At 42.4% G+C, this 14,764-nt stretch overlaps 1 protein-coding gene across 4 annotated transcripts in view; it reads right to left on the reverse strand.

Annotated features, from left to right (window-relative positions):
- CCDC85A (coiled-coil domain containing 85A) overlaps positions 1 to 14,764 on the reverse strand; it is a 204,089-nt gene that overhangs the window by 134,455 nt on the left and 54,870 nt on the right. The window lies entirely within an intron of this gene.

Raw genomic sequence — 14,764 nt, forward strand, 5'->3', positions numbered from 1 at the left:
CCAGCCCTCTGCAAATATGCTGGCTTTTCCTCAGAAGGCAAAGCAAGTTGATGCGAGCTTCCTCTTAAAGGCTCAGAGAAAACTGATATGTAACAAGGTCAAGTGAAAGATGCTGTACGTACAAAGGCAACTGACCTAAATACAGCTGCTGACCAATGACCCAGTGACTTCCTCATCTGAGGTTGCACTTCAGGGACGGGCTCACAGATAGGCTATGAGCGAAGACTTTTTCAGCATCCCCATCCAGATTCACTCCCCCCTCCTCCACCCTGCTCTGTGCCCCAGAAAGCTGCATCACCCCAGCTTCCCTGCCTTTTAGTGCTGGGCTCAGCCAGTAAGAAGCCCTAGCAAGAGATGGGAGTAAAGAAAGAGAAAAGCAGGGGTTCTCTCCCAGCCAGGCCGTGGTCTGGCAGTGGCTACATCCCTCTACCTAAGGCAGCGCTCGTATCTGGTGACCCCTCTCCCACGGTGACAGCCAACTCCTCCCCTTGCCCCCTTGTCCTTGAGGGTCTGATCTATATGGATTGCAGCCGTGGGTTCTCCAGGCCTCTGGCTTCCTCCTGGGCTGTCACTGAGCAACGTCTGCAGGACACTGGACAGAAGGCAGAGAGTGAGGCCCTGACAATTCATTCTCCCGACAACTCCGTCCAGGGGCACCGTGAGCTGCGGCATCTAACACTTCACTGAAGGTTACAACACTTGCCTTTACCTTTACTGAGGAGTCCCACTTGTTCTTACCAGAGCCCTGACACAGCCAGCCACCTGATTCGATCTTCAGGACAACTACGATAGCTATGAGTGTGGGCTTTGGGGTTCAACCTGCTGATAACACTTTTGAATTTCGCCAGTTAATATCTATGCGACCTTGGACCAGTGACCTGCCCTCTCCAAGCTTCCTCACCTTGAGGATCCTAATGGAAACCAGATCAGAGTGTTGTCATGACCATTACGTCAGGCATGTGGCATGGAGCTTACCCTCACCACGTAAAAGTGCTTCTAAATGTTAGTCATTATTATTTACAATGATTCCTCCCCATCTCTTCCCTCGCTGACTGGTACCTGCCTGAAACCCTCACTTTTGTGATGAGCCTCTGCATTGCTAGAAGGCACTTGTTAAAACAGAAACACCTTGAGAGTACAGGAGAAATCTCTGTATTTTCTGCTCAACTTTGGTACCCAAAACTGCTCTAAAAAATGAAGTCTATTAAAGAAAAAAAGTAAGAACACCTCAGGGAGACATGACACATTCAGCAGCTATAACCACCTATCACTTTAAGCAGTTATGCACCCAGAAAGGACCAGCACGTTAGGCAGGGCTGAGCTGACTGCCACAAAAGCCCTGGGATGCCAGGGCCTTCGAGCAGAAACTGAGGTCTCAAGAGACAGGCTGCCCACAAGGCAGATCAGCCGGCACCGGAAGGGAGGTGGACAGCCACCAAGGGCCTGTGTCCCCTGCTTCCCTGTTTTCCCAAGGGCAAGCCAGCCTGGACCAAGCAGCATGGGACTCTCCTGTGAGTACCACCCTATCCTAGCACCTGCTCAGGAGACCAGGGCTGTCCCCAACCAGAAGCCCCCAAGGCTGGAGACCCGAGCAACGGAACCCCTTCCAGAGCCAGCCAGGCCCAGAATAGACCCCTCACCCTAAATCCATCATCCTTCCTGCCAGCTGGCAGGACATTTTCCCTCTAGAGCCGATGTTTCTGTGAAATATTTAGAGAGCAAAAGCATTTATCACAGTGATATATCCTGCATTCCAGAAATGGAGATATCTAGAAACAGCCATCTGGGTAATATCACTTACATCCCCTGTCACTTTCTGAAATGATACAGGAGAGAGAAAGATAAAGTTGCTGTAACTTTCCGCCAAGCAGATAAAGCATGAGTGCACCTGACGTGTCTCCCTGCTCCCCGGCGTGGAGCATTTCCGAAGCACTCTCCTTTCCCTCTCTAAATAGCTTCTGGTACCAGCAAAACACTGGTCCCAATTCCAGTATCCCCAGATTTCCCACTTGTTTATTGAATCAATGCATTCCTTCCTTTCTTTTATGATCTAAAGGAGAGAATTAAACAGGGCCATATTCCACAGAACTGTATTAGAAGGGAAAAATACATCTTCTATCTTCTGTGTCCTTCAAATCCTTTATGATGTCTTTTGTTTATATTTTTAACGGTCTAGTCTTTTCCATTTCACATTTTTATCAAAGTATAAAAGGAGACACTTAGCAGTCCCCATCAAGACAAGACACTTTGGAAATACCCAAACAAAACACTTCAAATTTAAACAAAGTGACTTCAAGGACCCTATTTCTTTTTGTGGCCTCCTACTGCATTAAAAGCCTCAACGCTCTCAATGAGAAAAAGCAGGAGAACACTCCAACTACTTTAAGGCTGTAGAGGAACACACCAGGTGTGTGATCTATGCAAGGCAGAATTGCAGGAAAAAATATGTATCTTCCAAGTTTCTTTCCTCTTCCTCCCAGGGACAAAAAATTTTACCTGTCACATTCCATGTCTATAATTCCCAGAGAAGTATGAAAATAAAGTTTAAATTTCTCAGTACCCACTATCACTAGATACCAGAGGGTTTCTGTTACTCTCCCAAGCAACTTATTTTCATGGCAACCCAATGTCAGAGAGCCTCAGTGCCAACCCAAATAAGGGATCGTGACAAAACAGGACACGTTCTGGAAATCCACTACGTTCTGGTCACCTTCAAATTCCCTCCTATTAGGCGGTCACACACCCTAGTCAGTCTTGGTTCCTAGGCAGAACCTGTTCCCATGGCATAATCATGTTTTGAAAGGACATCATTTAGCATGCATCTTATCTGAATCCTCCTAATAAAAATATTATAGAGTGGAGCTTCATTGAATTTTTATAGGAAAAATTAGTTGAAGATTATTCTAATCACAACTCCTTCAAATCCTTCACACATACTTCAGTTGCAAGGATGACTGGGATGAACTGTTCTTTCTCAAAAATAAATACTTTCAAACCATGAAGTCAGAAGTAAAAGGTCCTGAAACCATCAACCTTCAAAAATAAAACAGGGCAGAAACAAATACAAGTAAATTTTTAGCTTTTTAAAAAAAAAATTAAAGAAATCTATGCATTAAAAACTATAATGTTCAAATCTAAGCTAACTATCCTCTCATGTTCTGAATCCCCTCTTCCTCTTATGTGTTCTCCTTCATTACTTTACAGACTCTTCCAAGAAGTTGTTTTAAAACAAGTTGTCCTTTTTCCAAAGGTCACTATTTAAAGACGTCAAAGGTGGCTGCAGATTAGGAAAGAAGAACACACAGACATACTAGGGAAATGTCTCTTGGCAAGAGCACAGTTCCCCTCTACTCTCAGGACAGTCTGGCCCTCCAGTGACTCACATTGAACGTCTAAAACCAAATGAAGCAATGATCCTCTAATGGATACCCAATGTTGATGCCATGATCTGCCTTCAAATGCCAAATCAGATCATACTCCTCCATCATCTCTCCTTGGGACAAAAATTTCACTAAATTATGTTAAAAATTATAGAAGGCATTCCAGCATAAAACCTCTTCCTCTCAAGACAGTAGCCTGAACATCAAGTTAAATTTAAATTATACACCATGACCAAGTGAGAGTTATCTCAGGAATGCACAGCTAGTAATACCCCATGTTAATAAAGAACAAGAAACACATGTGATAAAATCCAATACCTTTTCATAATAAAAACACACAACAAGCTAGCAATAAAAGGAAATTTTCTCAAGCTGATGGACAGCATCTACATACCCACAGCTATCATCACATTTAAAAGACTAAACTTTTCCTCCTAAGATCAAGAACAAAATAAGGATGTCCCGTTCTCACTACTTCTATTCAACACCATACTGGAGGTTTTAGGTATGGAAATTGGGCAAGAAAGTAAAATTAAAAACATCCAAATTGGAAAAAAAGTGAAACTCTCTCTTTCTGAAGATGACATGATCTTGTACATAGAATCCACAAATAAACTACTAGAGCTAATTAATGAATTCAGGAAGGTTTTAGGATACAAAAATCAACTGTATTTCTATACACTAGCAATGAACAATCCAAAATGAAATTAAGAAAACAATTTACAAAGGCATCAAAAGAATACAATACTTGGGAATAAATTTTACAAAAGTAGTACAAAATATGTACACTGAAAACTACAAAACACTGTTGAAAGAAATTAAAGAAGACCTAAACAAATGGAAAGATATCCCAATTCACTGATTGGGATTGCTAAGATTGTTAAGATGAACACAAGATCGTTAAGATGTTCAGATGATCCCCATACAAAAATACTCCCCCAATACAATCCCTATCAAAATCCCAGCTTGCTTCTTTGCAGAAATTGCCAAACTCATACTAAAATACACATAGAAATTCAAGGGACCCAGACCAACCAAAATAATCTTGAAACAAAAAAGTTGCAAGACTCATACTTCCCAACCTCAAGACTTACTACAAGCTGCAGTCATTAAGACAGTGTGGTACTGGCATAAGAACATATAGATCAGTGGAATAAAACAGAGTCCAGAAATAAACTCTCACATTTACAGTCAACTGATTTTCAACAAGGGTGCCAAGACAATTCAATGGAGAAAGAACAGTCTTTTCAACAAATGGTTCTGGGACAAGTGTATATCCACATTCAAAAGAATGCCGTTAGAATTCTACCCCATATCATATACAAACACTAACTCAAAATGGATCAAAGACCTAAAAGTAAGAGGCAAAACTACAAATCCCTTAGAAGAAAGCATAGGCGTAAATCTTCATGACTATGTATTAGACAGTGGTTTCTTAGCTATGACACCAAAAGCCCAAGCAATCAAAGAACAGGTAAACATGACTTCATCAAAATTAAATTTTGTTGTGCTTCAAATGACACTACCAAAAAGTGAAAAACAGACCCTAGAAAGAGGAAAAGTATTTGCAAATCATATCTGATAAGCAACTTGTATCCAGATTATATAAAAAACTCATAACCCAAATAAAAAGACAACCCAATAAAAAAAATGGGCAAAGTATTTATCCAAACAATATATGTGAAAGGCCAATAAAACATGAAAAGATGTTTATTAGTCATTAGGGAAATACAAATCAAAACTTTAAAAGCTAGCATTTATACCTACTAGGATGGCAATGATCCAAGGGACAGACAATAACAAGTGTTGGCAAAGATGTGGAAGAAACTGGAACCCTCATATATTGCCAGTGGGAATGTAAAATAGTACAGCCACTTTGGAGAACAGTTTCGCAGTTGTTCAAGAAGTTACACAGAGTCACCATATGGTGCAGCCATTTCCACTCCCAAGAGAATTCAAAACATATGTCCACACAAACACCTGTGCACAAATATTCATAGGAGCATTATTCATAATAGTCAAAAAATTGAAATAATCCAAATACCTATCAATGGACGAATGGATAAATGTGGTACAAACCCACACAATAGGCTTAATAAGGACTAAAGTACTGATACATGCTACAATGTGAATGAACCCTGAAAACATTTCGCTAAGTAAAAGATGCAGACACAAAAGATCACATATCGTATGACTCCATTTGCATGAAATGTCCAGAAGAGGCAAATTCACAGATACAGAAAGTATGTTAAGTGCCTCCTCAAGACTGAAGAAGGAAGGAATGGGAAGCAACTGCTGATGAGTATGATGTTTCTTTCTGGAGCGATGAGAAGGATTAGACCTGGGATTAGATAGCGTTAGTGGGTCCACAAGTCTGTGAATTTACTTAAAATCACTGAATTGTACACTTTGACCATTGTACACTTCAAAGGGGCATATTTTATGATACATGAATTATACCTCAAAATTCTGAACTTTAGTGGCATGTAGACTCTAAGAGTATGCAAATCTTGGTTAAAAAAAAAATCAAGCAATTCCATTAAAAACTTACCGTGAAACATATAAATATATAAAATGACAAACTAATAAAAATACCTAAAGTTAGGACAGTCCTTAAAAGTATGATTCCAGAGAACTCCCAAGGGAATTCTCCAACAAATTATCACATCATATTACCATTAGCTGTCACTGAAGGGTGAGGACAATGTGCTCGCTGAATGGGGCCAGACCAGGCCCTTTCCAAAATCAAAACCTGGAAAGAGTCTTTAACTTGGTCTGAAGAATCAAACTCAGTAATTGTTGAAGAAAACCCTTAGCAAAACAAAGTTCACCACCCCCCCCCGCAATTTTTTCTTTTTAACAAATCTTCATCATAAAAATGAATACTGCCCATTTATTTCTCAAAAAAGTAACGTGCCTCAGTGAGTTTTACAAGGCTCCAGACCCTAACCTAGTTGGTGATTCCAACTGAAATGTGCTTGGCTATCTCCTATCATGTAGCTTCCTACAAAGTTACTTTGAAGAGGGAACAGTCACACACCAGATAAAACCTACACAGAGTAATTTGTCAGCCAATACAAGGCATTAGTCAACCTGGCTTCATAAGTCTATCACTTCATGCCATTTCTCTTTTGGGCTTCACCATCAGGAAGTTTCTTGGGCTTCCCTGGTGGCGCAGTGGTTGAGAGTCCGCCTGCCGATGCAGGGGACACGAGTTCGTGCCCCGGTCCGGGAAGATCCCACATGCCGCGGAGCGGCTGGGCCCGTGAGCCATAGCCGCTGAGCCTGCGCATCCGGAGCCTGTGCTCCACAACGGGAGAGGCCACAACAGTGAGAGGCCCGCGTACCGCAAAAAATAAATTAAAAAGTCTCTCTTTTAAACAAAGAATAGTATGGCACATACCTTGAGTACAAGGACATTTAATTATCTCTTTTTCTAACGCAAACAGGCTGTCTGTGCATACTCCACAGTCTCATACTGACCTTGACAACTGGCTCAATAAAAAGACAGTGAAATGTCTACTTGGGGAACCTCAAAAAGCACATTCTTCTCTCTTCAGGATTTTAAATTTTAGCACACTTTATACAGGAAATCTGTCTCTCTTTTAAAGCTGCTTTGCATTTTTTTTTCAGCCACCAAGGGAATTCTTAAGTATAAGGATCCATTTTTTGTCTCTTAGAGAAGTACCAAGTATATGAATGTGATGCTCCATCGCACGGGGAAAAATATAACATAAAAAGATAAAAAGCAGTTCAGTAACTTTTAGCTAACATCCATTTCACGTGTAAGGTTACACGTGGACATGATGCTTATCAAATGAATCAATCCTCTGTGGAAAGGACTGGTTTTTTGTAGACTGAACCCATGATTCAAAACAGTACAAGTTAATCCCTCTTGCACAGAACTTAATACATGCTCGTGTGTTAAGAAAATGATCAATTCTTTGAAGGGAAAACAAATCTCTGATTATATGAACAAACTGCACGATTTGGTCAATCCAGTTAACCAAGTATCCCTATAGAAACAAAGCCTCCAAATAATTTTCAAAGGTTTTTCATGTTCTCAAGGTACGTGTACATTGTTCAACAAGCAAGAATATGGGCTACAGGACTTCCCTGGTGGCGCAGTGGTTAAGAATCCGCCTGCCAATGCAGCGGACACGGGTTCGAGCCCTGGTCCGGGGAGATCCCACATGCCGCGGAGCAACTAAGCCCGTGCACCACAACTACTGAGCTGGCGCTCTAGAGCCTGCGAACCACAACTATTGAGCCCACATGCCACAACTACTGAAGTCCGTGCGCCTAGAGCCCATGCTCCGCAACAAGAGAAGCCACCGCAATGAGAAGCCCGCGCACCGCAACGAACAGTAGCCCCCACTCACCGCAACCAGAGAAAGCACGCGTGCAGCAGCAACGAAGACCCAACACAGCCCAAAAAAAAAAAAAAAAAAAAACTGTAAAATATATGGGCTAAACAGACTGTACCAGAAATGAGTCGTAAATAATAAGCCCTATTTTTAACAAAAGGATGTGTTAAAAATAAAGGGTATGTTTGTAATTTTACAAAGAAGAAGTTGAATGCTGAGTACTGTTTTTATATGAACCTGCTACCTCGTGGCAGCACACCACAGCAGAAAGAGCAGAGATAAACAGGACAGTCAGGCAGACCTGGGTTCAAAGCCCAGCTCTGCCACAAATTGGCTGTGGGTGTACTTGAGGAAGTCGCTTTACCTTCTCAAACCTCAGCTTTTAACTCCGTAAAATGGAGATAATAATATCTACCTTTTGTGGTTGCCATGAGGATGGAACGATCAGTATCTCACATAACACAGCATGTGGCGCTACAGCCCCCATCCATCTCTATTAGGTCACCTATAATAGGCACCCAACCAATATTCTTTTTTTCATTTACAAAAGAAATGACACTTTATTAAGCATTTATTACAGCAAACTTGTTTTATTATTATTCAATGGTTAGAGTTAGTATAGCATCACAGTTAAGAGTTCCAGACAATGATGAGGCTTAACTTTGAATCTTAGTTCCACTGCACACTTGTACCAAATTTCTTAACCTCCCAAATGCAGTCCCTTTGTCTCTAAAATAGGGATGAGACATTCACGTAAATTGCTTAACAAAGTGCTTGATACACATTAGGGATTACTGTTACTACTTATCAAGATTCTTATATGAATTTTTTTTCTACTAAATTACTTTAGGTATCAATCTGCTGAATCTCCATCACGGCAGCAAAAGCAACATCACCACAGAAACACCTGCAGACGCCTGCTTTCTACCTCCTGCACCCAAGCTTCCCAGACAAATGAGCTAAGCCTGCCTGTTATTTGGATTATCATGATAATTGTAACAAAACTAAGCCTGAGGAACTAATGGTAGATTATGCGTGCTAAGTCATGCCAGGAATCTAGAGAGGACATCCGGCTTTGGCAAAGTGCACAAGCCGTATCTGAGCGTGCGCCTCTCCATACTGGCAAGGTCTGGGTTAGCCCGCTTGGTGAGGCTAGAGATTCCAGGTCTCTTCCCAGTGAGAATCCTCACAGAACAGAAATGCTGAATTAAGCACCACGTAGAAATGCCCCGTTGCATCAAAGCAGCATTTTGCACGGATTAGCAGCCAGCTAAAATACATTTTGATGAGCCATGTAAGTAAGTTCCAGGAAAGCTGCACAAGACAGAATATGACAGAATCCATATTCTTGCAGGGGAGGGGCCTCGCTTTATTACTTCCCTGAAAGACTTTGCATCATTCACACATTTGGGCACGAGAATGAGAATGAGACTGATGCGGACATAAGAAGCCTGACAAATCTGCACAAATGTGAGGCTGAAATGCTGAAGCAGCCATTTACAGAGAGAAAAGAACATACTCAGGACACCTGGGTTCTCTTCACTCTTCCTCCGGGTAGACATGATGCTTGTTTTATCTCATCTGCCCTAAGTCATCACCCCTTGTCCTGACACTATGCAGAATATTTTTAGATTCTGAAATGGAATGTGTAAAGTGTGGGAGCAGAGTTAAAGATACAAAAATGAATTTCTCGGGCTTCCCTGGTGGCGCAGCGGTTGAGAGTCCGCCTGCCGATGCAGGGGACACGGGTTCATGCCCTGGTCCGGGAAAATCCCACATGCCGCGGAGCGGCTGGGCCCGTGAGCCATGGCCGCTGAGCCTGCGCATCCGGAGCCTGTGCTCCGCAACGGGAGAGGCCACGACAGTTAGAGGCCCGCGTACCGCAAAAAAAAAGAATTTCTCATAAAGTGTGAGGGCTCACACCTCCTCTGTCCTTCCATTCATTGCTCTTCCTCTTCCCTCCACAGAGAATCTTCTTTTCCCCTGCTCTCTCCTTATCATCTGTACCTAACCCCAACTCCAGAGAGAGGCCAAGTCTGGAAATGGATTACAGAAGTCCACACAGGCCACACCTGGTTCTCTTGCCTGGTCTCCCAGCTACAGGTCCCTCCCCACCCCATCAGACACACAATTGTGTCACTTCTCTGCTCAAACACAGGAAACAGCTTCCAACTGCCCTCCTAACACCAGCCATAGGAACTCAGCGCACTCGAGGTACCAGGACTGTACGAGGCTTTCCTTCATTATTCTTGGCACTCACAATGATCTTGGAAGAAAGTTATTATTCTGTTATTATTATTACCCCCAACATTATTCCAACTCTGTAGATGGTCACATCTGTACTTTCAGCATCATTCCCTGAACCCCCAACCACCTGAACTTCTCACCGCTTCTTATTCAATCCTTTGGTTCTTCCCCTTTGGTTCTTGCTTGTGGCTTTCCCTCTAACAGAAATGTTCTCCTATTTACCAGGCACCCCTCTTCAAAGGGGATCCAGACACACCTCCTCCACATGGACTTCTCATACCTCTGAGCCAAAAATAATGTTGTCTCTTCGTTATCAGAGATACTTTTGTACCACCTTTATGGAACTTCCATTTGATTTTGTGCATCTCTCTTCCCTCTGCTAGACTGTACATTTTTCAAGAGACTGAGCATCATGACATCGACTCCTGTGCTCAGCACTGGGTGCACAAAACACATTTGCTCAAGGAATGTCTTAAGGAAAAATACAAACTTTGAGAATAAAACCTAATCTCTCTTTAGTGTCATATATTCTGCTTCTCTCATTGACAAGTTTTATCTTTTCTCTGATGTACCTTTTTAATTTATTTGTAAAAACCAGTAACAAAATAAGCCTCCTAAAGTATTATATTATTTTCCCAAGTATATCTATTAATAATGTTTAATCAAGGCTCCGGCTGGCTCTACAGTGAGTGGACCTGAAGAAATTAAGGGAGGAGGCTGCGCAGAAAACCTCCTGTGCCTACTCTACCAACTAGTCCAAGGGATGAGATTATCCACATTCACATTTGGACAAGCTTGCAGATTAGGAGTGTAATAAGTTAATATTTAGCTTCATACCTTTCCTCTATCACATTGCACACCATGGGAGATTGTATTTCAAGTAATTCACTGAAAGTATTTTTGGCTTATTCAGAGGTGTCCATGGAACTTTAGTGGAAATTAATGACCCCAAAATCTTACAACTGTTTTGATTTGTTTCTGATTTTAGTAAACTGTTTTTCACAACCTGAGATCAACTCATTTATGCCCAGGCTTATAGGTATTTGGGAACATCTACTAAGCTTTTTCTCTCAGCAGAGATGATAGAACTGTTCAACTTCTCATAATGCGGTCATTATTATTCAACAAATAGTTAGGACATAGTGTCTTCCCTAAGTCAGCAAACAGGCAGGACAAGAAAAGAATGTGTAAACACTCAGGTGAAGGAAAATGAATACATAATCAAGGGGTTAGAAAGATTAGATCAATTCTGAATATCTTTAAGAAAGGTCTAAGCTGGCTCTGGGAAAACACACATATTTGAAAGGGAAATGAAACCCAGAGAGGAGAAAAAGTAGATGATAAATAATGAGTGACTGACGTGAAACAGACAAATTTGAGAAAAAGACTGAGGAGTTACAAAATGAACCAAGATGGGAATAAGCATGAAACACAAGGGAAAACAAAAATGCACGGAGGTCTAATCAAAAAGAAAAAGAAAAATCAGAAAAACAATTGGAGCCAAGACAATCTGAAATGGTTAGAGCAGCAGTTCGAAATGAAAGCTAAGCAAGCTCAGAAGGGGGCCAGTTCAATTCAGCAGCTATTGATTGAGGTCCTACTACGGATAAGATGCCACGCTAAGAGCTGTGGAGCCCACAAAGGCAAAAAAAAGAAAGACCCTGCCCTCCAGAAGTGTAGCAAAAACAGAGCTAGCACCATACCTAAAAACCGCGATACAGGGGCTTCCCTGGTGGCGCAGTGGTTGAGAGTCCCCCTGCCGATGCAGGGGACACGGGTTCGTGCCCCGGTCTGGGAGGATCCCACATGCCGTGGAGCGGCTGGGCCCGTGAGTCATGGCCGCTGAGCCTGCGCGTCCGGAGCCTGTGCTCCGCAACGGGAGAGGCCACAACAGTGAGAGGCCTGCGTTCCGCAAAAAAAACAAACAAAAAAACCCCGCGATACATGGCCGATGGAGACGACTGCCAGGAGAGAAGCACCCAGAGATGAGGAGGAAAAGGAGTACGCTCCCTAGTGAAGGAAGTGACCATCAGCACCAACACACTTGACCATGAGCGCTAGTCTCATGCATGGAGAACAGAGAGTTCAGTAAACACACAAAAAAACCTTGTATTAATAAGCGAGACATAGACTTTCTCATTTTAATGGGGTTAGGATGGGAAGAAAGAATTCAGAAATAAAAGGACCAGAACAAACACTATTTATCTATATAGTGTTAACACTGTATAAACCGATAAGCCTCCGTTTCAAATGCTGATGAACACCAGCAGATGAAGGATGTTCTAGCTAGCCTCCTAGTGGACAGAGCATTTTTCTGGTGTTCTGCCACTGAACCATTAAAGTTTACACTACCCCTGGGCTTCAGCGCAGTGGTTAGGAATCCGCCTGCCAATGCAGGGGACACGGGTTTGAGCCCTGGTCCAGGAAGATCCAACATGCCACAGAGCAACTAAACCCGTGCGCCACAACTACTGAGCCTGCGCTCTACAGCCTGGGAGCCACAACTGCTGAGCCTGCAAGCCACAACTACTGAGTCTGTGAGCCACAACTACTGAGCCTGCGCACCTAGAGCCCGTGCTCCGCAACAAGAGAAGCCACCACGAAGCCTGCAAACCGCAATGAAGAGTAGCTCCTGCTCGCCACAACTAGAGAAAGCCCGTGCACAGCAACTAAGACCCAACATAGCCAAAAGTAAATAAATAAAATAAATCAATTAAAAAAAATTTACACTATCCCTCAAGATCTTAGCTCAGAAGTTAGAAAATAATACTCGAAAAACAATTCAGCCCTTGGTGCATTTCCAATTTGAGTATGCCATCAGATGACTATTCACCCTTTTTTTTTTGACCTAAAATGTAAGGAGGGTCTTTTTTCCATGCAGACTGCCAAACAGGACTCAGCAAAATGGGATCAACTCAAGCAAGCATCAGTAAAGAGAAATACATCACAAGGGCCTTCCCTGAAGGAGCTTAGAGTAGCTGCAATTCAGTTCAGGGGTTAGTCATGAGGCCATTCTCAGACTCACAAATATAGTATATGAGAACTCTGATAACATCCCTTAGAGCAGGGGTCAGCAAACTGTGGCCCCTACGCTAAATCCAGGCCACTGCCTGTTTTTACGTGGCCCACAAGTTATGAATGAGTTTTATATTTTTAAATGGTTAAAAAGAAAGTTTTTAAAACATATTTTGTGATGTGTGAGAATTATATAAAATTCAAATTTCAGTGTCCATAAATAAAGTTTTATTGGAACATAGCCACTTCCATTTGTTTACAGATTGTCTATGGTTTCACTGGCATTATAAAAGCAGTTGAGTAGTTATGACAGAGACCTTTTGGCCCAGAAACCCAGCCTAAATATTTACCATCTAGTTGACAGAAAAAGTTGGCTGACTCCTGCTTTAGAGCGTGCCAGGACTCCTCAACACAAATGTTGAGCATGAATTCTCTCTGCTATTTTTCAAAGGATGAGACAAGAAAGCTGTGTAGTTTTGCCGTTACACAACAGGCTCTGTCACCACAAAAACAGGGCTCTAGTCCTGGTCCCTCAGTCACCAGCCATGTAAACCTGCCAAGTGCTTTAACTTCTCAGAGCCTCTGTTCCCTCTCCTGCCCAGAAGAGCACTGTCAATCCACACCAACCAACCAGCAGCCTAGGTCTACCAGGAGCTGGACAGGCTGTGAGTTCTGGGCCTTCCCCTCTTAGCTCACCTACAAGTCCTTCTTCTTTCACGTGCACATCTGAGACGTTTATACGTACACAACACAAAGGCATTAGCCATACGGTGGTACAAAAGACAAATCCTGAACCACAAATCTATTGTTTTGATGAGATCTCTGTCAATTTTAATGCCTTTTCAAATCACAATCCTTTTGAGTATAATCATGCATTCACTCATCCAACAAATAACTGAGCTCTGTGACTGCCAACTGATATTCTGTTGGGGAAACAGACAATAAACACAAATCTGTACCCTTGTATACATTCATATATACATATATTATATATATTATTATATATACATATATATACACAATCTTATTATATACAGATATACGGAGACAGAGTCAACAGACTGGATGTGGAGGGTGAGGAAATGCAAGAAATCAAAACAAGTAGTAGATTTTTGGTGTGAGCAACTGGGGCCATTTTCTAAAATCAGCAATTCCATGGGAGGAGCAGCTATAGGGAAGAAATCCAGAGTCTGCTTTGGGGCAAGATTCAGATACCAATTAAACATCCTAGTTATAATGCTGAATAGGGATTTAGAGAGTAGAATCTGATGTCCTTCAGCAAAGTCATGGCTACAGACACAGATTTGGGAGTCATCTGTATTAGGTTCACATTTAAAGCCCTGGGACAAGATGAAATGACCTAAATATGCAGGTAGAAAAGGGAGGTACACAGGAGAGCACCCCGGGGCCCTCCAACACTGAGAGGTCAAGCAGAGGAGTGAGGAAGGTCTAAGAGAAAGAAGAGGGAGAGAAGTAGGCAAGGGGAACACAATGTCATAAACGCCAAGAGATGCAGTATTACAAGGAGGAATGGCCCTCCTTATCCACTGCTGCTGAGTGGCCAGCAGCACAGCATCCCCTGGGATCACCAGTATGGAGGTGACTGGTGACTCCCATGGAGGCATCTCGTTGAAGTGGTGGGAAGTGAAGAGCTATTGGAGTGGGATCAGAAAAGAATATGAATTGAGGAAGTGAAAAAAGTGACTAAACATCTCTGATGAAACCAAGAACCTTTTTCCCAGACCAAAAACAAAA

The sequence above is a fragment of the Lagenorhynchus albirostris genome, chromosome 13 (assembly GCF_949774975.1).
Source record: "Lagenorhynchus albirostris chromosome 13, mLagAlb1.1, whole genome shotgun sequence".
Lineage (NCBI taxonomy): Eukaryota > Metazoa > Chordata > Mammalia > Artiodactyla > Delphinidae > Lagenorhynchus > Lagenorhynchus albirostris.